The sequence below is a fragment of the Hypanus sabinus genome, chromosome 4, assembly GCF_030144855.1.
Source record: "Hypanus sabinus isolate sHypSab1 chromosome 4, sHypSab1.hap1, whole genome shotgun sequence".
Taxonomy (NCBI): domain Eukaryota; kingdom Metazoa; phylum Chordata; class Chondrichthyes; order Myliobatiformes; family Dasyatidae; genus Hypanus; species Hypanus sabinus.
Genome location: NC_082709.1, coordinates 96,226,114 through 96,252,972, shown reverse-complemented (window position 1 = coordinate 96,252,972; position 26,859 = coordinate 96,226,114). Strand labels below are relative to the sequence as shown.

The following is a 26,859-nucleotide window of genomic DNA, read 5'->3' as shown; positions in this document are numbered from 1 at the left end:
TCTTTTCACATCAATTTATCATTTTAAACTTATGCTTCTTGTATGTAATAAAAGAAAACACAGCTTTTCATGTTTTACTGCCTTGTGCTCCATCTTCCACTCCCAACCCTTTAGTGAACCACTGTTCCTCAGTTACATGCTCCATCTCGCACTCCCTCACTCTGCTCATGTCCACTCATACTACATTGCTCCCTCTCCCTCTCCATCTGCTCCCACTTCCCTACCCCCTCCCCCTCCACCTCCCCTTGCTTATTCCCCCCTCCTCTCCCTCGCTCCCCTACCCTCCTTCCCATTTCTCACCATTGTGACTCCATCCTCCATCTCACACTCCTTCACCCTGCTCATGTTCCCTTTAAGCATTTCCATTTTCATCTTTACTATATGACCTTCAGTTCTAGTCTCTCCTAACTTCAGTGGAAAAATCCTCCTTTTATTTATACTATCTATACACCTCATAATTTTATATGCCACTGTCAAGTCTGCCCTTGTTCTCCTTCTTCTGCATTCTTTAAATCTTATTGATATCTTTCCCTGTAGGTAAGGGACCAGAACTGCCCACAATATGCTTCACCGACACCTTATAAAACTTCAACATAACATCCCATCTCCTGTACTCAGTACTTTGATTTATAAATGCCAATTTGTGCCAAAAGCTCTCTTTCTAACCCTGTCTGCCTGAGACACCACTTTTACGGAATTATGGATCTGTATTTCCAGGTCCCTCTGTTCTATCACACACTGCAGTGCCCTAACACTCACCATGCAAGTCCTACCCTGGTTTCTCTTCCCAAAATACAACACCTCAACTTATGTCCATAAAATTCCATTTGCCATTTTCAGACAATATTTTGAGCTTGTTCAGATCCTGCTGCAAGCTTTGGTCATCCTCACTATCCACTACACCTGTAATCTTTCTGTCACCCTCAAATTTGCTGATCCAATTCAGCAAATCCTTGCGGGCAACATCCTTGTAAGTTTTCTCTGTACTCTTCAAAGGTTCAAAGGTCCAATTTAATGTCAGAGAAATGAAAACAATATACATTCTGAAATGCTTTTTCTTTACAACCATCCACAAAAACAGGAGTGCTCCAAAGAATGAATGACAGTCCCCCCCTCCCCCAGCTCCTCTCCCTCCCACACATAAGCAGCAGCAAACAACAATCCCCTCTTCCCCCCACTGGCACAAAAAGCATCGACACGGGCCACCAGGCAATAGCAAAGACACAGATTTGCAGTTACCCCAAAGACTTCACGTTTCACTTGGTGTACAACATACCACATGCTCTCTCTCTCCCTAATAAGGGAGAAGGAGGTGTCTTCGTTTTCCCAGCTAGGGGGGAGACACAACAAACAACTCGCTGGCTTACGACGTTAAAAGTTAGAAGTCCTGACGAAGGTTCTCGGCCTGAAACGTTGACTGCTCATTTCAACGGATGCTGCCCAACCTGCTGAGTTCATCTAGCTTGTTTGTACATGTTGATTTGACCACAGCATCTGCAGTGTACTTTGTGTTTGATGTTAAAAGTCTGTTATTTCACTTTTTTCGAGCTCTGTGCCTGAAGATCTCAAGGATCTCAGGTCTCTGGCACATAGCCGTAGATATTTTGACTTCCCCAATGACACACGGGTCTCCTGCCATAACACCGACCCTCAATCCGCCCGTCTCCAGAGCTCCAAGATCCTAGGCTTCCAAATCTGAGCTAAACTGTTAGGCCAAGCCCTTGGCATGCTGAACAACGGCCAGTTACGGAACCTTGAAAGCGGGTCCCATTCCCGCAAATAACCAAAGTCAATGTGTAACTCCAGATCAGGGTCTTCAAAAGAACCCTGAAAGGGAAAAATAAAGATATTAAAGATGGAAATAGAGCTGTTTCTGAAGATGCAAGCAAAGGAGTTGCTATTTAGCACCATCTTTACTCCACTCTGCCTCCAGCTCTTTCAACCTTATTTACATCTTCCCTGTCGATAGGTGACCAAAACTGCACACAATACTCCAAATTAGGCCTCAAAAATGTCCTCAACATAATGTCTTCAACAACTTCAACATAACATCCCATCTCCTGTACTTAATACATTGATTTTTAAAGGCCATTGTGCCAAATGTTCTTTTTTTAAACCACTCTATCTACCAGTAACACCACTTTCAATGTATTATTTACCAGTATTCCCAGATCCCGGTGTCCTACCACATTCCTCGGTGCCTATAGCTCACTATGTAAGGCCTACCCTGAGTGGTCTTACTGAAGTGCAAAACCTAGCACTTGTCTGCAGTAAATTCCATCTGCCATTTTTCAGCTTATTTTTCAAGCTGATGTAATCCCTCTGCAAGCCATGATATACTTCCTCACTGTCCACCACACACCATTCTTGGTGCGATCCACAAATTTGCTGATCCAGTTAACCACATTATTAACCAGATCATTGATATAAATGACAAACAACAAACAACAAATGGACCCAGCACCAATCCCTGTGGCACAACACTAATCACAGGCCTCCAGTTAAAGAGACAACCATCTACTACCACTCTTTGGTTTCTTCCCCAAAATCAATTTCTAATCCAGTTGACTGCCACATCCTGAATGTCGAAGCAACTGAATCTTTTTGACCAACCTCCTATGCAGAACCTTGTCAAAGGCCTTGCTAAAGTCCACCTAGACAATATCCACTGACTTGCTGCCTTCAACATTTCTAGTAACTTCCTTGAAAAAGTCTGAGATTGGTTAGACATGACCTAACATGCACAAAGCTTTATTGGCTATCTTGAAACAGTGCTTGTCTATCCAAAACAATGGAGCATTAGCTGACTTCCAGTCATCCAGCACCTCACTTGTAGCTAAGGATGTTTTAGATACCTCTGCTATTTCTTGGCTAGCTTCCTACAAAGCCTTGGGGATTTATTTTCTCTTGTGTGTTTCAACTCTGCAAGCACCTTCTTCTGTATAATCTTAATGTGGTTCATGATCTCACTTGTATCAACTCTGTTTTCATCCTCCAAGTAAATGTGAAAGAAGATCTCCCCCAACTCTTTCTGCTCCTTGCACTCTGATAAAGAGGACCAATTTTGTCCGGTATATCCAGTAGGTTTCAGTGAATTTCCCCCCCTCCTCATCCTTCCAAACTCCAGTGAGTACAGCTCAAGATACATCAAGTGCTCTTCATATGTTAACCCTTTCATGTGCAGAATAATTCTTGAGATCTCCTTTGGCCCCTCTCCAATGCTAGCACTTCCTTTCTTAGATAAGGTGCCCAAAACTGCAGAGTCCTCCAAATGTAGTCTGACCAGTGCTTTATAAAGCTTCAACATTACATCTTTCTTTTATATTCTCATTGTCATGTGACGAATGCTAATGCATTTGCTTTCCTTGCTGAAAGTTAACCATTAGGAAATTCTGCCCTCGAACTCCTAAATCATTTTGCACCTCTGATATCTGAAAGTAGGAGGTATGCTACCATTTATTGCTTTTAGCAGGGTGTGTAAGTATGCACTTATTACACTTTATTCCATTTCTTTGCCCACTCTCTCAAACTGTCCAAATCCTTCAACATTAACATTAACTTCAACGTTACTTATCTTCCACTTGTCTTCGTAGCCTCTGCAAACTTGTGCACAAAGCCGTTAATTCTGTCATCCAGATCATAAAGATATAATGTGTTAAGTTGTGGATCAAATACTGCCCCTGTGGCACACCATTTGTCATCGGCAGCCAACCAGAAATGGTGGCCTTTATTCCAAGCCTTTGACTTCTGCCAGCCAGCCAATCTTCTATCCATACTGGTAATACTTCTAGCCAATGATTTAGCAGCGTCACGTACAGCACCTTGTAGAAGGCCTTCTGAAAATCCAGATAAACAACATGCACTGACTCTCTGTCATTTATTCTGCTGGTTATTCCCTCAAAGAATTCCATTAGTTTTTTTAGGTCAAGATCTCCCTTGAAGCTGACTTTGGCCTGTTCTATCATGTGCAAGATTCATCTAAGATTTATATCTTATGCAAGATTTAAATCAGGTCTATTATCCTTGTCTTCTATGATGTGTAAACTTATAAAATTACTTGTCTCTTCAGTCACTACACTGCTAGTTTGCACTGACATGACATCCTTACCAGCTGATTGGCCAAAACATCGTTCAATCTCTGTAACTTTCCCCAACCCTTTTACAGAACTCAGCACTCTAATTAGCAGGTCATCAGGGCTCAGGACATCCAGCCCATTCGGAACACAGGCATTATTTGTGGATAATCTCTTGGATCGCACCAAATCTTAATCCCTACGGCATTCATAACACAGGCTTAAACACACAAACTACTTAATCTATCCTAAGACAGCATTCAAACAACATCTGAAATATCCCAGATGAGTCCCCACAAAATGTAACTCTCTCATTGGGCTCATATGCAAACTTGGCTAATTAGCTAACTCTGCTTACATTACATGCAAAATAAATAGTGCAAAAAAGGAATGGACTGTTCAAAAATCTAATGGTGGAGCGGAAGAAGCTTTATTCAGAATTATTGACTGTGGGTCTTCAAGCTCCTGTACCTCCTTACTGATGGTAGAATGAGAACTGGACATGCCAAGATAGCATGATTCCTTATTAATGAATGCCACCTTATTGAGGGACTGCCTCTTGAAGATGTTATTGATGGAGGGGAGGACTGCGCCTGTGATGGAGCTAGCTGAGTCTACAACCTTCTGCAGCTTCTTGCGATTTTGTTCATTCATTGGCTGTAATACAAGAGTCAGAATGCTCTCCACTGTAATCTATACAAATTTGCATGCCTCTGGTGAAGTACCAAATGTTCTCAAACTCCTAATGAAGTAGTGTCATTGATGTGTCTTCTTCGTGATTAAATCTATGTGTTGCGCCCAGGGTTGATCTTTCAAGTAGTTTAATCTCAGCTCTGCTCAAGAATGATGAGTTTATTTCACTGGAAATTGAATGGCTGATAAACAAAAATGCAGATTAGAACTGAAATAAGCAGATATCGATTTAACATACTGTCAGTAATAAGGCTAGAGTTGTTACTTCTACAGTAGCTCTTAAATTTGAGGCACAGTCCCAGACGTCACATGAATGAAGTGACTGTAGATGCAGACCATTTCTCTCTGACCTACAGCTATATATAAGCTTTTTGTATGTGGAATCTAGAATGGAATTACCTGCTCTTCAACAACATTATCTTCAGAATATAAAAATCAAAAGCGTCAGATGCTGGAAATCTGAAATAGAAACAATAATGATTTCCTGGCTTGTAGAACCCAGACAGTTCGTATTGACAACATCTCCTCCACAATCTCTATATGCACAGGTGTACCACAAGGCTACGTGTTTAGTCTCTGCTCTACTCATTCTGTACCTATGATCGTGAGGCTAACCACAGCTCCAATGCCATATTCAAGTTTGATGACATCATCACTGTCATCGGCTAAATAAAAGCAGTGACAAATTAGCATATAGGAGGGAGATTGAAAATCTTACAACAACCTCTTACTTAATGTCAGCAAGATTATTGACTTCAGGCAAAGGAAACAAGAGGTCCGTGAGCCAGTCCTCATCAGAGGATCAGCAACTGCCTTGGTGTGATCATTTCAGAAGATCTCTCCTGGGCCCAGCATCTAAGTGCAATTACAAAGAAAGCTTGGCAGTGCCTCCACTTCCTTAGGACTTTGTGAAGATTTGGCATTACATCTAAAACTTTGTCAAATGTCTGTAGATGTGTATTGGAGAGTATATTGACTGATTGCATAGAAATATATATATATAAATAAACATGCTGCCTGTATAGAAACCAATGTGCTTGAATGGAAAATCCTACAAAAGGTAGTGGATATGGCTCCATCTGTCATGGATAAAGCCCTCCTCACCATTGAGCACTGTAGCAGGAAATCAGCATCTGTCATCTTGGACCCCCACTACCCACTACCCAGGAATTGCTCTTTTCTCATTACTGCCATCAGGAAGAAGGTGCAGGAGCCTCAACACTCACACCCAGGTTCAGGAATAGTTATTACCCCTTTGCCATCAGGCTTTTAGACGAAAGGGGTTAACTTCGCTCAGCTTCACTTGCCCCATCGTTGAAATGTTTCCACATCCGATGAACTCTTCATCTCATGTTCTTGATAATTATTGCTTATTTGTTTATTATTGATATTTTTTCTTTCTTTTTTTATTTTCACAGTTTGTGTCTTTTGCACACTGGTTGAACACCCAAGTTGGTGCGGCCTTTCATTGATTCTATTATAGATTTAATGAGTATGCCCACAAGAAAATGATTCTCAGTATTGTATATGGTGACATATATGTACTTTGATAATAAATTTACTTTGAACTTTAAAAACACTCAACTGGATTGAGTGATTGGAGGATAGTTCATGTAGTTATGTTGTTTAAAAAAGGCCCAAAAAGTAAGCCGGGAAATTATAGGCCGGTAAGTTTGACATCGGTAGTATGTAAATTATTGGAAGGAATACTAAGAGATAGGATCTACAAGTATTTGGATAGACAGGGACTTATTAGAAAAAGTCAGCATGGCTTTGTGCATGGTAGGTCATGTTTAACAAATCTATTAGAATTTTTTGAGGAAGTTACCAGAAAAGTGGATGAAGGGAAGGCAGTGGATGTTGTATACATGGACTTCAGTAAGGCCTTTGACAAGATCCCGCATGGGAGGTTAGTTAGGAAGATTCAGTCGCTAGGTATACATGGTGAGGTAGTAAATTAGTTTAGACATTGGCTCAATGGAAGAAGCCAGAGAGTGGTAGTGGAGGATTGCTTCTCTGAGTGGAGGCCTGTGACTAGTGGTGTGCCGCAGGGATCAGTGCTGGGTCCATTGTTATTTGTCATCTATATCAATGATCTGGATGATAATGTGACAAATTGGATCAGCAAATTTGCTGATGATACAAAGATTGGAGGTGTAGTGGACAGTGAGAAAGGTTTTCAAAGCTTGCAGAGGGACCAGTTGGAGGAATGGGCTGAAAAATCGCAGATGGAGTTTAATGCAGACATGTGTGAGGTATTTCACTTTGGAAGGTCAAACCAAGGTAGAACATACGAGGTAAATGGTAGGTAACTGAGGAGTGCAGTAGAACACAGGGATCTGGGAGTACAGATACATAATTCCCTAAAAATGTTGTCACAGGTAGATAGGGTTGTAAAGAGAGCTTTTGGTACATTGGCCTTTATAAATCAAAGTATTGAGTATAAGAGTTGGAATGTAATGGTGAGGTTGTATAAGATATTGGTGAGACCGAATTGGGAGTATTATGTGCAGTTTTGGTCACCTAATTACAGGAAGGATATTAATAAGGTTGAAAGAGTGCAGAGAAGGTTTACAAGGATGTTGCTTGGACTTGAGAAACTGAGTTACAGAGAAAGGTTGAATAGGTTAGGGCAGGGGTCAGCAACCTTTACCACTGAAAGAGCCACTTGGACCCGTTTCCCACAGAAAAGAAAACACTGGGAGCCGCAAAACCCGTTTGACATTTAAAATGAAATAACACTGCATACAACGTTTTGTTTTGCCTTTATGCTATGTATAAACAAACTATAATGTGTTGCATTTATGAAATTGATGAACTCCTGCAGAGAAAACGAAATTACATTTCTGCATGCAACAAAAACATTTTGAACTCCGAAAAAAAAGACGTTGGGTTGAAGGTTACTTTTAAGTAAAATACTCAACGTCTATTTGAGTCCTTCTTGTATTTATGAAAAACGCCAAACTTAAATTTGCCGCCAGCAGCAAACCAAAAATAACGTCAGCCAGCTGTCAACCTGAAAAATAAAAGGACTATTTCACTGAACAATGAAAACATATGAATATACGTAAAATAATAGGCAATTAAAATATTTATCATACTTGTTCAGGTTGACTCACACCTGACAATGCAGTCGTATTCAGTAGGGATGGATCGATGCTTAGGGGAGTGACGGGGAAGGATAATGTGTTTTTTTCCTCTCTGAACTCACAGAAGCGTTTCCCAAACGATGTTTGCATTGCGATGATTGCAGAATGTAAATACTCCGAATTTATCATGTCGTGACCTTGTTTGAACTCTCTCAAATTGGGGAAGTGAGACAATGTGCCTTTCTGTAAATCTCTGGCAAGCAACGTCAACTTGCGCTCGAATGCCAAAACATCCTCCAACATGTACAGGGCTGTACGTCCTTACCCCGTTGAAGAGCTGTGTTCAGCGTGTTCAGGTGCGCTGTCATGTCTACCATGAAGTGTAGCTTTTCCAGCCACTCTGGCTGTTCCAGCTCAGGAAAGTTGAGCCCTTTGCTGCCCAGGAAAGTTTTCACTTCTTCCAGACACGCGACAAAGCGTTTCAACACCTCCCCTCTGGACAGCCAGCAATAAAAACACGTTGTAGCGGTGTGCTACACGCAGTCAGTAAACTGCAGTCAAAGATAGCTTTATTCGAACTAAACAGCCTTGCTTTTAAGCCTCCCTCAACCCGCCCCCCATGGGCGCGGATGCTGCAAAAGACACGTACTCACAAACCCCCGTAGGCTATCTCCCTTAGCCTGAACGCTGGCTAATTGTGAGCCGGTTCGGATGTGTCAGGAAATGGGTCGCCACAACGTCTTATTTAGATTGTACAAGATCACCATAATCTTCAAATTTAGATTTACATTTCAAAAACTAACAAACTAACATAAAATACATTTTAATTAAATACTGACCATGTAGCGGTGTGCTACACGCAGCGCTAAAATTACGACATGGAGTCGGTAACTGCAGTCGAAGGAAAAAACTTTATTCGAAATCTTCAGCCTCACTTTTAAGCCTCCCTCAACCTGCCCCCCCATGGCGCAGAGGCTCCAAAGCTCTGTGCTCGCAAACCCCCGTAGGCTATCTAATTGTGAGCCGGTTCGGATGTGCCAGGAAAAGGGTCGCCACAACCAATTATTTCCCAAGGCAACAGGGAGCCGCAGCACAGACGTAAAAGAGCCACATGTGGCTCCGGAGCCGCGGGTTGCCGACCCCCGGGTTAGGGCTTTATTCCCTGGAGCATAGGAGAATGAGGGGTGATGTGATAGAGGTGTATAAAATTATGATGGGTATAGATAGAGTGAAAGCAAGTAGACTTTTTCCACTGAGGCCAGAGGAGGAAAAAAAAACAGAGGTCATGGGTTAAGGGTGAAGGGGGAAAAGTTTAAAGGGAACATTGGGGGGGGGGGCCTTCTTCATGCAGAGAGTGGTGGGAGTGTGGAATGAGCTGCCAGATGAAGTGGTGAATACGGGCTCTCTTTTGACATTTAAGAAAAACTTGGACAGGTATATGGATGAGAGGGGTTTGGAGGGATATGACCCAGGTACAGGTCAGTGGTACTAGGCAGAAAAATGGTTCGGCACAGTCAAGTAGGGCCAAAAGACCTGTTTCTGTGCTGTAATGTTCTTTGGTTCTATGGTCAGATAACAGCTGTGAAAAGAGAATTGAGTTGTGACAGAAGCCCTCTGTCAGAACTTTGAGAGCAAAGCTTTTTTTCAGTCACAATGAAGGTGGGAAAGGAATATCTGTGATAGGATGAGGCCAGAGTTGCTCTAGGGATAAGTTGTAGAACTTGTTTAGTCACTGTGTTAATGAAACAGTTAGAGGGATAGAAAATGGGATAGCAAGGGAAGTGAGTGCAAATTCTAACAATGGAAAGAGAAGGGAGGGAAACAATGTTCTGTGGGTCAAACAGTAATAATGGAGAGAAAAGGCTAATGGATGAATTACTATGCAGAAATAGCCAGTTATGACATGTTACTTAAAGATAATAGAATTTAGTAATGAATTTGCGAAGTAATGATATGCCCAGAAAGCTTGTTACAGTACAGTACAGGAGGCCACAGCTAGATTGGTCTGAATGGATAGGGGGTGAAGTATTAACTTGGCAGTCAGCAGAGAACTCTGATGTCCCCTTGAGCTCCACGTTTTCTGAAACTTTAATTCTCTGTTTCCTCTGAAAAGTTTTCCAAAGAATGCAATTTCTTCAAGATACTGGGAGGGATTGGGCTTGAATATGACAACAGGTTGGAAAGTAAGAACCTAGTGAACTACTTACTTATGTAAGGAGCAGGCGCATAGAGAATAGATGTGGCTTGGTAAGAGCTCCATTGTAAGGAGAGAAGATATCTCAGAGGCATCATTGTAGAAAACATCACCATCAGAGGAACTAAAATGTCAGTGGCAGAATGGAATCATTCCATAAAATGGGATTGTGGGTGAGGGGAAGGAAGGACAGTGTTGATTGGGAGTGTATAATTGTGGTTTAAACTAATATGGCAGGGAGATGGTAACCAGTATGATGAAGCTGAGGATGAGCCAGCAGATGAGTGTAATCTGAATGAGGAAGGGCAAGCCATTGATTGGGTGTATAACCATATAACTGTAACCCTCTGGTAAGCCTCAGACTCGCTCAACTTGCTTCCGTCTAGGAGGAGCAGCCTTTGGCCCTGCCAAACTAGGTAATCAGCTTGTGTGGATGCTGTGTGATGTCCCCAGCATGCCAAATAACAGACAGTATACCATATGCGATTAAATGAGTTCATGTTATAGATCTTACTGGAACTATGTACTTAATAGAGATACTGTAGCGGTGTGCTACACTTAGCGCTGCAATAACAACATGGAGTCAGTGAGCTGCAATTGCAAAAGAGATTTATTCAAACTTCGCGGCCTCGCTTTAAAGCCTTCCAAATCCCGCCCTCCCCAGGCGGGAATACTGTAGGGGGTGGAAATTCACAGTCCCGTTCTGCGCACGGGCTTTTCCCCTTGCTGGTGAAGCAGGCTTGGCGCCCTTTTTGGGACCGGCCTCTATGCCAACGTGTGCTGCTTTTTGAGCCGGTTCGAGTGCGCTGGGAAGTGGGTCGCCACATAACCCCCGCCCAGAACCAGCGATACACCCCCCCAATGTCCACAGTCTGGGTCGGACTCTGTTTGGGAGGTCTGCCTCTGCGCCTTGGTGCCGGAATCTCGACCGGCTGCACCACGTCCACGTTTGAGGCGGTCCACCATGAAAACCTCCTTTTTCCCCCCAATGTCCAGTACGAATGTGGACCCGTTGTTTCTGATTACCGTAAATGGCTCCTCGTAGGGCCGCTGTAGCGGTGCCTGATGTCCGCCCCATCGGACAAAAACGAACTTACAGTTTTGCAGGTCTTTGGGTACGCAGGTCGGGTTCTGCCCATGCTGTGAAATGGGTATGGGGGCCAGGTTACCGAGCCTCTTACGTAGTCTGCCCAGGACTGCTGCGGGTTCTTCCTCTTGCCCCCTTGGGGCTAGTATGAACTCTCCTGGGACGACCAGGGTTGCGCCGTACACCAACTCGGCTGATGAGGTGTGCAGATGTTCTTTGGGCGCCGTGCGGATTCTGAGTAGGACCCAGGGAAGCTCGTCCACCCAGTTAGGCCCTTTGAGGCGGGCCATGAGAGCCGACTTCAGGTGACGGTGGAAACACTCCACTAGTCTGTTCGACTGTGGGTGGTAGGTAGTTGTGGGGTGCAGCTGTGTCCCTAAAAGGCTGGCCATAGCTGACCACAGGCTGGAGGTGAACTGGGCGCCTCTGTCGGAGGTAATGTGGGCCGGTACACCAAAGCGAGATACCCAGGTGGCGATCAGTGCCTGGGCGCAAGATTCGGAGGTTGTGTCAGTGAGCGGGATTGCCTCTGGCCATCTTGTGAACTGGCCCACGATAGTGAGGAGGTGCCATGCTCCTCGCGACACTGGCAGGGGGCCCACAATATCCACATGAATGTGGTCGAAACTCCGGTGGGTGGGGTGGAACTGCTGCGGCAGAGCTTCGGTGTGCCGCTGCACCTTGGCTGTTTGGCAGTGCATGCACGTTTTGGCCCATTCACTGACCTGCTTGCGGAGTCCGTGCCAAATGAACCTATTGGCTACCATCCAAACTGTTGTCCTGATGAAGGCGTGTGCTAAGTTGTGAATGGAGTTGAAAACGCACCACCGCCAGGCTGCCGGAACAATGGGGCGGGGTTGGCTAGTGGTGATGTCACAGAGTAGGGTCCTCTCACCTGGTCCCAGAGCTGCAAACCGGAGAGTGCAATTCTGTAACTAGGGATCTCCTCGTCTGCCTGCTGCGCCTCCGCCAGTGCTTCATTGTCTTACCCCCGGGACAGGGCTTGGATGTTAGGGCGGGAGAGGGCGTCCGCCACAACACTGTCCTTTCCCGAGACGTGCCGGACATCTGTCATGTATTCGGAGCTGTAGGACAGATGTCGCTGCTGGCGGGATGACCAGGGGTCAGATGCCTTCGTGAACGCAAAGTAAGCGGTTTGTGGTCTGTGAACACGGTGAAGGGCCTGCCTTCCAAGAAGTACCTGAAGTGCCGGATTGCCAGGTATAGCGCCAACAGTTCCCGGTCGAAAGCACTGTATTTGAGCTTGGGTGGTCGTAGGTGTTTGCTGAAAAACGCCAGGGGTTGCCAGCGACCCTCGATGAGTTGTTCCAGCACCCCACCGACTGCCGTGTTAGATGCGTCCACTGTGAGGGCAGTAGGGATGTCAGTTCTGGGGTGCACTAGCATCACGGTGTTTGCTAAGGCTTCTTTGGTTTTAATGAACGCGGTGGTGGACTCCTCGTCCCAGGTAATGTCCTTGTCCTTACCCGACATCAGTGCGAACAGGGGGCGCATGATTCGAGCAGCTGAAGTGAGGAAGCGGTGGTAGAAATTTACCATACCCACGAATTCCTGAAGGCCTTTGATTGTGTTGGGTTGGGGGAAATGGCGGACCGCGTCTACCTTAGCGGGTAGAGGGGTTGCTCCGTCTTTAGTAATCCTGTGGCCCAGGAAGTTGATGGTGTTGAGCCCGAACTGGCATTTAGCCGGGTTGATTGTAGGCTGTATTCACTCAGTAGGGCGTAAAGTTGACGGAGGTGGGACAAATGCTTCTGACGACTGCTGCTGGCTATTGGATGTCATCCAAATAGATAAAAGCGAAGTCCAGGTCGCATCCCACCGCGTCCATTAACCGCTGAAATGTCTGTGCGGCATTCTTTAGGCCGAACGGCATGCGGTGGAACTCGAAAAGGCCAAAAGGGGTGATGAGTGCCGTTTTGGGGACATCGTTCGGATGCATCGGGATTTGATGGTATCCCCGGACGAGGTCTACCTTGGAGAAGATCAGTGCGCCGTGAAGGTTTGCTGCAAAGTCCTGAATGTGCGGCATAGAGTAGCGGTCCGGTGTTGTAGCCTCATTCAGCCTGTGGTAGTTGCCGCATGGTCTCCAGCCCCCTGTTGCTTTGGGCACCATGTGCGGGGGGAGGCCCATGGGCTGTTGGACCGCCATATGATCCCCAATTCCTCCAACCTCTTGAACTCCTCCTTCGCCAGTCGGAGCTTGTCCGGGGGAAGCCTTCGAGCACGGGCATTGAGGGGTGGTCCCTGTGTCCGGATGTGGTGCTGTACGCCGTGTCTGGGCATGGCTGCCATGAACTGCGGTGCCAGAACCAATGGGAAAACCGCCAGGACTCTGGTGAAGTCGTTGTCAGACAGCATGATGGAGTCTAGGTGTGGGGCCGGCAACTGGGCTTCACCCAGGGAGAACGTTTGAAAGGTCTTGGCGTGGACCAGTCTCCTCCCTTGCAGGCTGTGAGCCCGCAAAAAATCAGCGCCCAGGAGCGGTTGGGCTACGGCGGCCAGTGTGAAATCCCATGTGAACTGGCTGGAGCTGAACTGTAGCCGCACCGTACGAGTGCCATAGGTCCTTACTGTGCTGCCGTTCACGGCCCTCAGGGTGGGACCCGGTGCCCTGTTGCGGGTGTCGTAACTCGTCGGAGGTAAGGCGCTGATCTTGGCTCCGGTGTCATACAAAAAGCGGCGTCCCGACTTCCTTTCCCAGACATACAGGAGGCTATCCCGATGGCCAGCCGCCGTAGCCATCAGCGGCGGCTTGCCCTGGTGTTTCCCGGGAACTTACAGGGCGGGCTACAGCGGTGGGCTTCTGTGCCCCACCGCTGGTGGTAGAAGCACCATTGTTCATTGGCCTCCTCACCCCTGCCTCTGGGGTTAGCGGGCTCTGCAGCTGGGCCTGGTCTGGTTTGGTGCTGGGAGCATGGCCTGGTGATCTGTGTGACAGATGCCCCACTCTTTTTCTTGGCTTTCCACAGCACGTCTGCCCGGGCCGCCACCCTCCGGGGGTCGCTGAAATCCGCGTCGGACAGCAGCAGGCATATGTCCTCAGGCAGCTGCTCCAGGAATGCCTGTTCAAACATGAGGCAGGGCTTGTGACCTCCGGCCAGGGACAGCATCTCGTTCATCAAAGCCGACGGCGGCTTGTCTCCCAAACCATCCAGGTGTAGTAAACGGGCAGCTCGCTCGCGCCTTGCGAGCCCGAAAGTCCTTTTGAGCAAGGCTTTGAATTCTGTGTATTTGCCGTCCGTTGGGGGCGACTGTATGAACTTCTCAACCTGGGCCGCTGTTTCCTGGTCGAGGGAGCTCACCACGTGGTAGTAACGTGTGTCATCCGAAGTTATCTGCCGAATGTGGAATTGGGCTTCTGCTTGCTGGAACCATAGGTGAGGTCGCAGCGTCCAGAAGCTTGGCAGTTTTAATGAAACTGCATGAACAGATGCAGCGTCGTTCATCTTCGGCCCAAATATCATTTGGGCTGTCAGGGTCACCAATTGTAGCGGTGTGCTACATGCAGCGCTGCAATAACGACACGGAGTCGGTGAGCTGCAGTTGCAAAAGAGATTTATTCAAACTTCGCGGCCTCGCTTTAAAGCCTTCCCACCCTCCCCGCGGGCTTTTCCCCTTGCTGGTGAAGCAGTCTTGGTACCCTTTTTGGGACCGGCCTCTATGCCGGCATGCGCCACTTTGTGAGCCAGTCCGAGTGCGCTGGGACTTGGGTCGCCACAATACGATATAAAAGGGAAAGTAAATGGCACCAAACTTATCAAAGTCCAAAACACCGTGCACAACCGTTGGAGCTCAATTAATGAAGTCTTCTGGCCACCATTCGATCCCCTTGGACCTCCTCAACTCGGAGCTCAGGACCACCCGAAGTTATGAACCAAGCACCCCCGGCATGTCTGTCTTTGTCTCCTCTCCTCACCAAAAACCCTGGCCTCGGACCCCTGCGTGGTATCCGTCCCATCGCCCAGCTTACAGCATCGCGACCTCTCTCTCTCACCCCCTCACACCGTCTCCCCAAAAGCCCGCCAACAATAGCTTATAGACCCAGAAGAGAGAATAACATCTATCCCAATTGGTTAACAAATTCTTGTAGTCAGTAATTTTAACCCAAACAGTCTGCAAGGGAAAGCTCTCTCTCCAGTTATCATAACAAAGAAACATTCTTACTTTTAACAAAACAAAGAAGCCATTTTGATTAACATGCAATAACATATGGAAGGAACCTCTTACATAACCATGTAACAATTACAGCACGGAAACAGGCCATCTCAGCCCTTCAAATCCATGCCAAATGCTTACTCTCATCTAGTCCCACCGACCTGCACTCAGCCCATAATCGCCCATTCCTTACCTGTCCATATACCTATCCAATTTTTTTTTTTAATGACAATATCGAACCTGCCTCCACCACTTCCACTGGAAGCTCGTTCCACACAGCTACCACTGTCTGAGTAAAGAAGTTCCCCCTTGTGTTACCCCTAAACTTTTGCCCCCAACTCTCAACTCATGTCCTCTTGTGTGAATCTCCCCTATTCTCAATGGAAAAAGCCTATCTATTACCTCTATCAGGCCCCCCCTCAACCTTCTACGCTCCAAAGAATAAAGGCTTCACTTGTTCAACCTTTCTATGTAACTTAGGTGCTGAAAGCCAGGTAACATTCTAGTAAATCTCCTCTGTACTCTCACTATTTTGTTGACATCTTTCCAATAATTCAGTGACCAGAACTGTACACAATACTCCAAATTTGGCCTCACCAATGCCTTGTACAATTTTAACATTACATCCCAACTCCTATACTCAATGCTCTGATTTATAAAGGCCAGCATACCAAAAGCTTTCTTCACCACCCTATCCACATGAGATTCCACCTTCAGGTAACAATTATTCCTAGATCACTCTGTTCTATTGCATTCCTCAATGTCTTACCATTTACCATGTATGTCCTATTTTGATTAGTCCTACCAAAATGTAGCCCCTCACACTTATCGGCATTAAACTCCATCTGCCATTTTTCAGCCCACTTTTCTAACTGGCCTAAATCTCTCTGCAAGCTTTGAAAGCCTATTTCATTATCCACAAAACCACCTATCTTAGTATCATCTACATACTTACTAACCCAATTTACCACCCCATCACCCAGATCATTAATGTATATGACAAACAACATTGGACCCACTAGCGATCCCTGAGGCACACCACTAGTTACCAGCTTCCAACCTGACAAACAGTTATCCACCACTGCTCTCTGACATCTCCCATCCAGCCACTGTTGAATCCATTTTATTACTTCAATATTAATACCTAATGATTGAACCTTCCTAACTAACCTTCCGTGTGGAACCTTGTCAAAGGCCTTACTGAAGTTGAGATAGACAACATCCACCGCTTTACCCTTGACAATTTTCCTAGTAACCTCTTCAAAAAATTCAATCAGATTTGTCAAACATGACCTTCCACGCACAAATCCATGTTGACTGTTCCTAATCAGACCCTGTCTATCCAGATAATTATATATACCATCTCTAGGAATACTTTGCATTAATTTACCTACCGCTGACGTCAAACTTACAGGCCTATAATTGCTAGGTTTACTCTTAGAACCCTTTTTAAACAATGGAACCACATGAGCAATACGCCAATCCTCCAGCACCATCCCCGTTTCTAATGATATTTGAAATATTTCTGTCAGAGCCCCTGCTATTTCTACACTAACTTCCCTCAAGGTTCTAGGGAACATCCTGTCAGGACCCAGAGACTTATCCACTTCTATATTTTTTAAAAGCGCCAGGACTTCCTCTTCTTTAATCATCATAGTTTCCATAGCTACCCTACTTGTTTCCCTTACCTTACACAATTCAATATCTTTCTCCTTAGTGAATACCAAAGAAAAGAAATTGTTCAGAATCTCCCCCATCTCTTTCAGCTCCACACTTAGCTATCCACTCTGATTTTCTAAGGGACCATTTTTATCCCTCACTATCCTTTTGCTATCAATATAACTGTAGAAACCCTTTGGATTTATTTTTACCTTATTTGCCAAAGCAACCTTGTATCTTTTAGCTTTTCTAATTTCTTTCTTAAGATTCTTTTTACATCCATTATATTCCTCAAACACCTCATTTATTCCATGATGCCTATATTTATTGGTTATCTCTCTCATTTTCCGAACCAAGTTTCCAATATCCCTTGAAAACCATGGCTCTCTCAAATTTTTAACCTTTCCTTTCAACCTAACAGGAACATAAAGATTCTGTACCCTCAAAATTTCACCTTTAAATGACCTCCATTTCTCTATTATGTCCTTCCCATAAAACAAACTGTCCCAATCTATTCCTTCTAAATCCTTTAGCATCTCCACAAGGTTAGCCTTTCTCCTATCAAAAATCTCAACCCTGTGTCCAGACCTATCCTTCTCCATAATTATATTGAAACTAATGACATTGTGATCACTGGACCCGAAGTGCTCCCCAACACATACCTCGGTCACCTGACCTCTCTCGTTCCCCAGCAGGTACAGAGCAAACAGAGCAAAAAGTTAAATTGTACCACAGAGGCAACATACAAAAGGGCAAAGAATGCAGGACTGAACGTGTTGGTATTTAAATGTGTGTAGCAATTGGAATAAGTTGGAGGAACCTGTGGTGCAACTACAGATTGGTTGGAATGATGTTGGCATCAGTGAGTCATGGCTGAGAGAAGGCCATAGGGTAGCTTAATATCAAAGGATATACTTCGTATCGAAAGGACAGGCAGGAAGGCATAGGCGGTGGTGTGACTCTGCTGGTAAGAGATGGAATTACCTCTTTAGAAAGAAGTGACATAGCGTAGAGAATGTTGAATCTTTGTGGAGTTATGAAATTGCAAGGGTAAAAAAAACATGGAGATCATATATAGGCCTCAAAATAGTTGCCAAGTTTTGGGATTGAGATTGGAACTTGTAATAGGGGACTCCAATACGCAAGGAGATTGGGAAAATCAGGTTGGTGTCGGATGGCAAGAGAGTGAATTTATTCAGTGCCTTTTTAGAACAGCTTGTGCTTGAGCTGACTTGGGAAATGGCCATCTTAAATTGGATGTTGTGTAACAACCCAGATCTTATTCGGGAGCTTAATGGAAAGGAACCCATAGGAGACAGTGATCACAATATGATTGAATTTGTACTGTAATTTGAGAGGGAGAAGCATAAGTCAGATGTATCAGTATTGCAGTGGAATAAAGGGAATTACAGAGACATGAGCGAGGAGGTTGCCCAGGTGGATTGGAAGAGGATACTGGTAGGATAACGACGGAGCAAAGATGGTTGAAGTTTCTGGGAATAATTCACAAGGCACAGGATAGATAAGTCCCACAGAAGAAGTAGTTCTCACACGGCAGGTGTAGGTAACTGTGGCTGACAAAGGAAGTTAAGGACTGCATAAAAGCAAAGGAAAGGGCATATAAGGTAGCAAAAGTGAGTGGGAAGTTGGATGATTGGGAAACTTTTGAAATCCATCAAAAGGGAACCAAAAGGCTATAAGAAGGGAAATGATGAAATATGAGGACAAACTAACTAATTATATAAGGCAGGATTCCAATTTTTTATCAGTTACATAAAGAATAAAAGGGAAGTGAGAATTGATATTGGAAATGATGTTGGTGAGGTAGTAATGGGGGCAAAGAAATGGCAGATGAACTTAATGGGTACTTTGCATCAGTCTTCACTGTGGAAGACAGTAGCATTGTGCTAGAGGTCCATGAGTGTTAGGGAGTAGGAGTGAGTGCCATTGCTATTACAAAGGAAAAATTACTGGTCAAAGTCAAAGGTCTTGAGGTGGATGAGTCACCTGGAGTAGATGGATTACATCCCAGAATCCTGATATAGTTTGCTGAAGAGATAACAGATAGTCATGATCTTTCAAGAATCAGTTAATTCTGGCATGGTCCCAGAGGACTGGGAGATTGGAAATGTCACCACTTTTTAAGAAGGGGGGAAGGCAAAAGAAAGAAAATTTTTGGCCAGTAGGCCGAACCTTGGTGGTTGGGAAAGTGTTGGAATCTGTTATTAAGAATGAGGTTTCGAGGTACTTGGAGGCAAATTATAAACTAAGTTGAAATCAGCATGGTTTCTGTAAAGGGAAATCTTACCTGACAAATCTGTTAAAGCTCTTTGGGAAGTAACAAGCAGGCTGGACAAAGGAGAGGCAATGGATGTCATTTACTGGAATTTTCAGAAGGCATTTGATAAAGTGCCACTCATGAGGCTGCTTAACAAGATAAAATCCTATGGCATTACAGGAAAGATACTGGCATGGCATAGCCTAGTGGATAAGGCATCGGTCTAGTGATCTGAAGGTCACTGGTTCGAGCCTCAGCTGAGGCAGCGTGTTGTGTCTTTGAGCAAGGCACTTAACAGCTCATTGCTTAGGTCCTTGCACCTTCCAAAGTGCAAATCCATGGTCTCACAAGACTTATGGATGCCTATATACTAGCATGGATAGAGGAGGCAGTGAGTGGGAATAAAGGGGGCCTTTTCTGGTTGGCTGCCAGTGACTAGTGGTGTTCCTCAGGAGTCAGTATTGGAATCGCTACTTTTCACATTGTCTGTGATTTGGATGATGGAATTGATAGTTTTGAGGCAAAGTTTGTGGATGATACAGAGATAGGTAGAAAGGTAGGTAGTGCTGAGGAAGCAATTGATTGCAGCAGGACTTAGACAAACTAGAAGAATGGGCAAAAAACGTGGCAGATGGAATACAGTGTTGGAAAATGTATGATAATGCATTTTGGTAAAATGAACAATAGTGTGGACTATTATCTAAATGGGGAGAAGATTCAAACATCAGAGGTGCAGAGGGACTTGGGAATCATCGTGCAAGACTCCCAGAAAGTTAATTTACAGGTTGAGTCTATGGTAAAAAAGGCAAATGCAATGTTGGCATTTATTTCAAGGGGAATAAAATATAAAAGCAAGGAGATAGTGCTGTGGCTTTATAAGACACCAGTCAGGCCATAGTTGGAGTATTGTGAACAGCTTGGGGTACGATATCTTAGAAAGGATGTGTTGTCATTGGAGAGAGTTCAGAGGAGGTTAACTAGGATGATTCAAGGAATGAAGGGGTTAACATATGAGGAGTGTTTGGCAACTTAGGGCCTGTACTCACTGGAACTTAGAAGATGTGTGGGAATTTCATAGAAGTCTATGGAATGTTGAAAGGACTAGGTACGGTGGATGTGGAAAGGATGTTTCCTGTGGTGGGGGTATCCAGAACTAAAGAGCACAGCCTTAAAATTGAGGGATGACCTTTTAGAAGAGTGGTAAGGAGAATTTTTTTTTCAGCCAGAGAATAGTGAATCATTGGAATGCTCAGCCACAGACTGCAGTGGAGGCCAAGTCCACGGGTACATTTAAGGCGGAAGTTGATCGTTTCCTGATCGGTCAGAGCATCAGAGGATATGGTGAGAAGACAGGTGTATGGTGTTGAGAGGGATCTGCGATCAGCCATGATGGTATGGCAGAGCAGACTTGATGGGCTGAATGGCCTAATTCTGCTTCTTATATCTTATGGTCTTAATGTGGCTGGCCTGTTCTTGAAAGGAAGAAATGAGCTGAAGAGCGAACAAATGAAATTGAAGGAAGATGGAAGTTGGTAGCAAAGGTGATGAAATTTTTGAGTTCAATGTACATTTTATTGGCATCTGCACAAGTGCAAGGGCACGAGAGTACTGTAGTGGTTAGCACGGCACCTTACGGCTTGGGGTAATGAAGTTTGGAGTTCAATTCTGACATCATTAAAAGAAGGTCTCATTGAAACCATTCAAATCTTGTAGACAGAGTAGATGTGGAAAGGATGCTTCCTATGGTGGGGGGGGGGTGGTTTCTCTAAGCCAAGAGGGCACAGGCTCAGGGTAGAAGGGTGTCCATTTAAAACAAAGATCCAGAGAAATTTCTTTAGCCAGAGGGTGGTGAATTTGTGGAATTTATTATCACAGGCGGCTGTGGAGGCCAGGTTGTTGGGTGTATTTACGGCAGAGATTGATAGGTTCTTGATTGGACATGGCATCAAAGGTTACGGAGAGGAGGCCAGGAAGTGAGTTGAGAAGGGCAAAAGGGATCAGCCATGATTGAATGGCAGAACAGACTCGATGGGCCAAATGGCCTAATTCTGCTCCTATGTCTTTTTCTTTCTTTTTAACTCTTTTTATTAATTTTAAACAAACATAAATGAAACATGAATACAAAGTGTTTGAGAGTACATAATTACCGTAAATTCCGGACTATAAGCCGCTACTTTTTTCCCACGCTTTGAACACTGCGGCAACACTGCGGCCTATACTACGGTGCGGCTAATGCATGTTTTTTTTCATGCCGCCAAAAACATTTTGCCTCATAACAGTAGACCAATAAAATTGATGAGTAGTTCACAGAGGTCCAATGAAATTGTACGATAAATCAAGCCCACTTTCACAATTAAATTATTGTAAATCAGTCATTTGTACTCACCCTCATCAACATGGAAAACACTCGAAAAAAAGCATATGATGCAGCTTTTAAGTTAAAGGCGATCAATCTGGCGGTTGAAGAAGGAAATCGAGCTGCTGCACATAATCTTGGCATAAATGCATCGATGGTGAGACAGTGGAGATGCCAGCGTGAAGAACTGAGTCAATGCAAAAAGACGACAAAAGCTTTCAGAGGTAATCATAGCAGATGGCCCGAACTTGAAAACTTTCTTGAAGACTGGGTTAACACACAGAGAGCAGGCGGCCGCGGTGTTTCCACCGTGCAGATCAGACTGAAGGCTAAAGCAATCGCCACCAAAATGAAAATCGAAGATTTTAGAGGTGGGCCATCGTGGTGTTTTAGATTTATGAGACGAAAAGGCCTGTCCGTCAAGGTACGCACGACTCTGTGTCAGCAGCTCCCTCCCGACCACGAGGAAAAACTTGCTAACTTCCGCACATTCACTCAAACAAAGATAGCGGAGAATTCCATCGGGCCAGATGATATCATAAATATGGATGAAGTACCTTTGACGTTTGACCTGCCTCTCACTCGGACTGTTAATAAAAAAGGTGACTCGTCCATCACACTGAAAACAAGTGGCCATGAGAGAATGCATTTTACTTGTGTTCTGAGCTGCACAGCATCCGGATTAAAGCTTCCACCGATGGTGATTTTTAAGCGGCTGACAATGAAAGTTCAGTGAAAGCTGCCATCAAGAGTACAAACTCAATTCCAGCTGTGATTCCTGGGGGCACCACGAAGTATTTGCAGCCATTGGACATCAGCGTGAACCGGGCATTTAAAGTGGCGCTGCGCGTTGAGTGGGAGGCTTGGATGACGAGCGGCGAGAAATCCTTTACCAAAACAGGACGCATGCAAAAAGCATCTTTAACTCAAGTCTGCCAGTGGATCCTAAATGCGTGGAGCCATGTCACAACATCCACCATCACCAACGGGTTTTGAAAGGCTGGACTGCTGCGTGATGAAGAGGACCGTGTGCACTCAAGTGAGAGCGACAACGAAGAGACTGAAGTGTGTGACGAGATACTGAGGTTGTTCAATTCGGACACTGAAGAAGAGGACTTTGATGGTTTTAGTGCGCAGGATGAAGATGAAGAAGGCGATCAATAACTTTTCCTGGTAGGCTGCAGTATATATTTTTTTTACCAGTCATTAGGAGATATTGGAATGTTGTTCGTGCACTGTTCAGTAAAAAAGTATACGCAACATAATTTGTGTGTTACAGATACGTATGTATATTTAAAAGTAGCTGTGTTACAGGCACTGTTCGAAAAAAAGCATTTGCAATATGTATTTGTTTGTTACCATACGGATTTAATTAAAAGTTAAAAAATCCTCACGTGTAATATCTTTCTGTGTAAATATCTCATATTACAACGTGGGACACCTGCGGCTTAAAATCCGGTGCGGCCTGTACAAGTACAAAATTGATTTTCTTTCTAAAATTAGAGTGTGCGGCTTTTAATCAGGTGCGCTCTGTAGTCCGGAATCTACGGTAATAGCTTAAATAGGCATTCATATAATAATAAAAGTATATAACCTCCCAAACTCATAACATTGATGAACAAAGAAATAAAAAGAGGGAAAAAAAAAGACCCCAGAAAAAAAAAGAGAAGAAAAAAAAACACTAACCAACATTTGAATAATATTAAGTACATATACAGTAGTGCCAATAACTCCGAACCTCCATCCAAATAATTAAGGATAATATAAGTAAGGTTTAGGAAAAGACAATTCAACTCATATGAAAATGTTGAATAAATGGTCTCCAAGTTTCTTCAAATTTAACTGAAGGGTCAAAAACAACACTTCTAATTTTTTCTCAGCTCAAACAAGAAATGGTTTGAGAAAACCACTGAAATATAGTTGGAGGATTAATTTCTTTCCAATTCAATAGAATAGATCTTCTAGCCATTAGTGTAACAAATGCAATCATTCGTCAAGATGAAGAGGATAGACAACTATTATCCACCATTGGTAAACCAAATATTGCAGTAAAAAGATGTGGTTGGATATTAATATTCAAAACTCTTGAAATAATACTGAAAATATCTTTCCAGTAATTTGTAAACAAGGGCAAGACCAAAACATATGGGTTAATGAGGCAACATCAAAATGACATCTGTCACAGGTTGAATTAACATAAGAATAAAATCTAGCAAGTTTATCCTTAGACATATGAGCTCTATGTACAACTTTAAATTGTATTAGAGCATGTTTAGCACAAATAGAGGACGAATTAACTAATAGTAACAGTTTTTTCCCATTGTTCAGTGGATATAAGACAATGAAGTTCTTCTTCCCATTCCTTCTTAATTTTTTCTGATACATCTTGCTGTATATTCATAATCATATTATAAATGACAGCTACTAAACCCTTTTGACATGGATTCAGAGCTAAAATTCTTTCCGTAATGTCCTATGGATCTAGTTTTGGAAAAGACTGTAACTCATTATACAAAAAATTTCTAACTTGCAAATATCTAAAAAAATGAGTTTTAGGTAAATTATATTTATTAGATAACTGTTCAAAGGACATAACGCTATCATCTAAAAACAAATCACGAAAACATGTGATTACATGTTATTACATATTACATTCTATGTCTTATGGTGTTATGGTCATTTGTAAGGAGTTGAAACATCCTTCCCATGAAGGTGTGGGTTTCCTCCTCCAGCTCCGGTTTTCTCCCACAGACAAACACATTCCAGTTATGAGGTTACTTGGTCATTGCAAATTGTGCTGTGATTAGGTAGGGTTAAATTAGGGGGTTGCTGGTGGCACGGCTCAAAGGACTGGAAGGGCCTGTTCCATGCTGTGTCCCTAAATAAAATAAAAACCCTTTTGCAGCAGCATCATAGTCAGACAGCACCAGATACACAGGAAAAACTTAAATTAGTCATGAATTGTGCACCTACAGTACTGTGCAAAAGTCTTAGACACGTATATGTAGCTTGGGTACCTCAGCCTTTTACTCAGTACTGTATTTGTCAATGAAGATTTGGAACAATTGGTTTATTGATCATTCCAAACTGTCTCTCTCTATTGCTTTCTGCTCCCTCGCCTCTCATGATTCCCTTCTCCCTGCTCCCTTCCCACTCTCAGTCCACAATAGAGACCCATATCAGAATCGGGTTTATCACCCATATGTCATGAAATTTAGTTTTTTTGCAGCAGCAGTACAGTACATTACATACTACAGTCTGTGCAAAACCCTTATGTACCCTAGTTAATTTTTAATATATACGTGATATGTGTGTGTGTGTGTTTTTATATATATATATATATATATATATATATATAGATAGATAGATAGATAGATAGATATATAGTCTTGGGTGATCAACATTGCTACTTTTAGGCTGTCCCTCTTGTACATGGTGGGAAGGCTTGCACGTGTGATACATTGCAATAAGCCAATACTCTCTTGTTGCGGTCCTGTACATTCAAAATGCAACCAGTCAGGCCACTTTGAAAACTGCATCTGTACAAGTTTGTTACAGTGTTCAGCGACATGCCTGAGTTCTCTATAAGCAGCTCCCATAAATTAATCAAGATCCCAGATAAAAAGCTGAGAGGGTACCGAAGTAGGATGGAAATAAAAACTTACCCATATATCCCACAGATAGAGAGCATTACTTGGACCCAAATCAGACCCCTGAACCACACTCTCGATTTGGGGAATGAAGACCGTAAGACCATTTCTTCCTGCCCCAATCTCCTGCCTTTTCCCCTCTACATTAAATATACCCAATGACTTGACTTCCACAGCCACCTGTGGCAACGAATTCCATAGTTTCACCACCATCTGGCTCAAGAAATACCTCCTCATCTCTGTTCTAAAAGGATGCCCTTCTATTCTGAGGCTGTGTCCTTTGGTCTTAGACTCCCACACCTCATCCACTCTATCAAGCCTATCTGTTAATGGCAATGTCATTCACTTCTTTCCCCTGACACTCTCAAACTTCAGGTTCACTGCTACTGTTTTAACATAGAACATAGAATAGTACAGCACATTACAGGCCCTTCGGCCCACAGTGTTGTGCCGACCCTCAAACCCTGCCTCCCATATAACCCCCCCACCTTAAATTCCTCCATATACCTGTCTAGTAGTCTCTTAAACTTCACTAGTGTATCTGCCTCCGCCACTGACTCCAGAAGTCTCTTAAAAGACCCTATCATATCTGCCTCCACCACCTTTGCCAGCAGCCCATTCCACGCACCCACCACGCTCTGCGTAAAAAAAAAAATATCCCTGACATCTCCTTTGTATCTATTTCTAAGCACCTTAAAATTATGCCATTTCAGCCCTGGGAAACAGTCTCTGACTATCCACATGATCAATCCCTCTCATCATTTTACACACATCTATCAGGTCAACTCTCATCCTCTGTCGCGCCAAAGAAAAAAGGCCGAGTTCACCCAACCTATTCTCATAAACCATGCTCTCCAATCTAGGCAACATCCTTGTAAATCCTCTCCACTTTCTATAGTTTCCACATCCTTCCTGTAGTGAGGTGACCAGAACTGAGCACAATACTCCAAGTGGGGTCTGACTGGGGTTCTATATAGCTGCAGCATTACCTCTGGACCCTTGAACTCAATCCCACAATCGATGAAGGCCAATGCACACTGTATGCATTCTTAACCACAGAGTCAAACTGCACAGCAGCTTTGACTGTCCTATTAACTTGGACTCTAAGATCCCTCTAATCCCCCACACTGCCAGGAATCTTGCCAATGATGCTATATTCTGCCATCCTGTTTGACTTATCAAGATGAACCATCTCACATTTATCTGGGTTGAACTTCATGTGTCACTTATCAGCACAGTTTTGCATCCTGTCGATATCCAGCTGTAACCTCTGACAGCCCTCCACACTATCCACAACATCCCCAAACTTTGTGTCATCAGCAAACTTACTAACCTATACCTCCACTTCCAGAGCCAGGTCATTTATAAAAATCACGAAGAGAGAGAGTCCCAGAACAGGCACAATATTGGTCACTGACCTCCATGCAGAATATGACCCGTCTGCAACGACACTTTGTCTTCTGAGAGCAAGCCAACTCTGGATCCACAAAGCAATGTCCCCTTGGATCCCATGCCTCCTTACTTTCTCAATAAGTTTGCATGAGGTACCTTGTCAAATGCCTTTCTGAAATCCATATACACTACATCTACTGCTCTACCTTCAG

The 26,859-nt window shown here is 44.0% G+C and overlaps 1 protein-coding gene across 7 annotated transcripts in view; it reads left to right on the top strand.

Annotated features, from left to right (window-relative positions):
* Window positions 1–26,859, top strand: part of lrch1 (leucine-rich repeats and calponin homology (CH) domain containing 1) — a 484,761-nt gene that overhangs the window by 255,919 nt on the left and 201,983 nt on the right. The gene's annotated exons all lie outside the window — the stretch shown is intronic.